This window comes from Rhinopithecus bieti, unplaced genomic scaffold (assembly GCF_001698545.2).
Source record: "Rhinopithecus bieti isolate Rb0 unplaced genomic scaffold, ASM169854v2 scaffold_21201, whole genome shotgun sequence".
NCBI classification, from domain to species: Eukaryota; Metazoa; Chordata; class Mammalia; order Primates; family Cercopithecidae; genus Rhinopithecus; species Rhinopithecus bieti.
In genome coordinates, this window is record NW_016810610.1 from 1,320,416 (window position 1) to 1,323,553 (window position 3,138).

At 43.6% G+C, this 3,138-nt stretch overlaps 1 long non-coding RNA gene across 1 annotated transcript in view; it reads right to left on the bottom strand.

The window, feature by feature from the left end:
• Nucleotides 1-694: 694 nt before the first annotated feature.
• LOC108542474 (uncharacterized) overlaps nt 695-3,138 on the bottom strand; it is a 10,200-nt gene continuing 7,756 nt past the window's right edge. Inside the window, exon 3 of the long non-coding RNA XR_001889288.1 lies at nt 695-1,205. This is a non-coding gene — a long non-coding RNA (uncharacterized LOC108542474). The remainder of the gene's footprint in view (nt 1,206-3,138) is intronic.

A 3,138-nucleotide genomic window follows, 5' to 3' on the forward strand; every position in this document is an offset into this window, starting at 1 on the left:
GCCTGGGCAACATATGTCTCGGCAAAAAATACAAAAAATTAGCCAGTCGGGGGTGTGTGCCAGCGACTTGGGAAGCTGAGGTGGGAGGATCGCTTGAGCTGGAGAGGTGGAGGTTGGAGTGAGAGAGGATCCAGCCACTGCACTCCAGCCTGGGGGACACAGCAAGACCCTGTCTCCAAAAAAAAAAAAAGAAAAAAAGAAAAAGAAAAAAATAGTAACAAGACAATATTCTATGATGTATCTATGTGTATACTGCATATATACATACATATATATATTTTAACAGGTATGACAACTTGGTAAAGGAAACCTACTGAATTCATGATCGAGACTGGCTCTGGGGAGGAAAAACAGGAGACTAGTACAGGGTAAGAAACCAAGGAGGCTTAACTTATCTTTATTTTTAAAAATACACTTAGGGCCGGGCACAGTGGCTCATGCTTATAATCCCAGCACTTTGGGAGGCTGAGGTGGGTACATCACAAGGTCAGGAGTTTGAGACCAGCCTGGCCAATATGGTGAAACCCCGTCTCTACTAAAAATACAAAAATTAGCCAGGCGTGGTGGCACATGCCTGTAGTCCCAGCTATTCGGGAGGCTGAGGTAGAAGAATTGCTTGAACCCGGGAGGCAGAGGTTGCAGTGAGCCGAGATCATGCCACTGGCTCCAGCCTGGGCGACACAGACAGACTCCGTCTCAAAAAACAACAACAACAACAACAACAACAAAACCATAAACAACAACAACAACAAAACATTTAAAAGCTCTGAAATGAATATGGCCAAATGTCAATATTAATCAGCTCCAGTAGGTGGCAGGTACATAGATATCTGTTTCTAATTATGGTTACTTTTCTATTCTCTTCACCTTTCTGTTCCACAAAATGTAAAATGTTAAGGAAAAGGAAAACTCAGTTGAGCTCAACAGAACCAAATGATGGATGGGTGGACCATGAATGAAGTAGCTGTTATCAGAAGGAAACAATCATAAACTCCAATGTTCAAAAATAAAATCTGATGTTCCTTTGTTTAATTCTTGGATGAAAATGAATCATCCGTCGAACAGAAACCTCCCGATGCTGCTGCTGGTAACGTCTGGTTGCCCCCAGTTACGGACCCGGTTTTCCTTTTCATCACTGTCGTGTTTCCTCTCCCTCGCTGGGATCCGTCTTCCATGTGTTTTCTATAAAATCAGCACAACAGCTCCTAGTGAAAAAATATTTTACTGCGCATGTGTAAGATGTGGGAGCGTAGACTGAAGGAAGGTCAATTACAAGTAAGTTTCTGCCGTACTGTCATTTCACCTTGATTCAGCTTAATTTGCCAATCAGGCCTTTATTCTGACATCAGATTTCTCTCTCTTGTTCCTGTCTGCAGCCTAAGCCAGGACTGTCTTAATTTGCTTGGTCACCAGGCATGTGGGAGCTTGTGTTCTGTCAAGACCTGACACCAAACAGTTACTGGGCACTCCAAGATTTAATTTCTCCCTAATCTCCCACTCACAGCAATCTACCTGATTCAACTTCCTCCGTTTTCCAAGTACTTGTGGCTAGGACAGATTCTCTTAGCCTCTCAGCTACTGCTCCTCGTTTTTGAGATCTGTCTTGTGTGGCTGCCAGCTCATGTCTTTATTCTGTGCTGGTCATTTTTCCAGCCCTGCAATTTGAAATTACTCATCTGATTTCATGGGTGGCTGGCAAAGGGATCTGTCAAATCTGCATATATTTAGGGGAGACCGAAAATAAAACTACATGCTGGAATTTTTTGAAAGTATAGACTTTTATATAGAGAAAAGAAAAATGTAGAAATACGGGGCAGGGGAGGTAGATACCTGTAGCTACTGGGTGACCCCCCAAAAATCAGTTTCTAGTTCTCCATGCTAATAATACATTTTAATCTATTTTTTAAAAAGTTGTTTTGCCTTAGCTCACACCTGTAATCCCAGCACTTTGTGGGGCAGAGGTGGGCTGATTGCTTGAGTCCGGGAGTTTGAGACCCACCTGGGCAACATGGCAAAACCCCATCTCTACAAAAAATACAAACATTAGCTGGGCATGGTGGTGCACACCTGTAGTCCCAGTTACTTGCTGGGGCTGAGGTGGGAGGATTGCTTGATCCCAGGAGGTTCAGGCTGCAGTAAGCTGAGATCCTCCCACTGTACTCCAGCCTGGGTGACAGAGTGAGACCCTGTTTAAAAAAAAAAAAAAAAAAAAGGTCAGACATGGTGACCCACGCCTATAATCCCAGCACTTTGGGAGGCCAAGGTGGGTGAATCACCTGAGGTCAGGAATTCAAGACCAGCCTGGCCAACATGGTGAAACCCTGTTTCTACAAAAATCACAAAAAAATTAGCCAGGTGTGGTGGTAGGCGCCTGTAATCCCAGCTACTTGGGGGGCTGAGGCAGGAGAATCGCTTGAACCCGGGAGGCAGAGGTTGCAGAGAGCTGAGATTGTGCCATTGCACTCCAGCCTGGGCAACAAGAGCGAAACTCTGTCTCAAAAAAAAAAAAAAAAACTTATTTTCCCTCATTCTTTCTTGGGTTTGTTAAAATATCCCAGTAGTGTGGTTTGCCAGAAAGAGCATCAGAGCGTAGGCTTTGGAGCTCCCTGGCCTGGATTCAAGCTGTGCCCATTTGGTCTTTCTAGGCCTAGGACTCCTCACACAGAGATGAAAATAATAACATGGGATCTCTATAAAGAGTATTTTTCAAAATCTCTAATCCTCACAAACTACCAACCTATCACTCAGAATCTGTCCATACCACCCAGCAAAAATAATCACCAACGAGTGATGTTCATCCTGAACGACCCCGACGGGACAGAGGACGTGCAAAATACCAGCCTCTGGGGTCTGAGCGCAGCTGCTCTGGAACACAGACTGCTTTTGAAATGAACAATATGAGCTCGAGATTGGTGTTTGGACCGGCTGAATGCAAAGGCCCTTCCCTCTCTGGGATTCCATGATTCTATGAATATAAATTGTTTTCTAGAAAGAAATTAACGTGTCAAGTTAAATCTGCACCCATTTATACAGAGTCACAAGACTTAACAGAAGTTCCAGTTAGTTTACTGACTTGTTTAAAAAAAAAAAAAAAAAAAAAAAAAAAAAAACAGGCTCTTGAAAAACATATGATTCGCC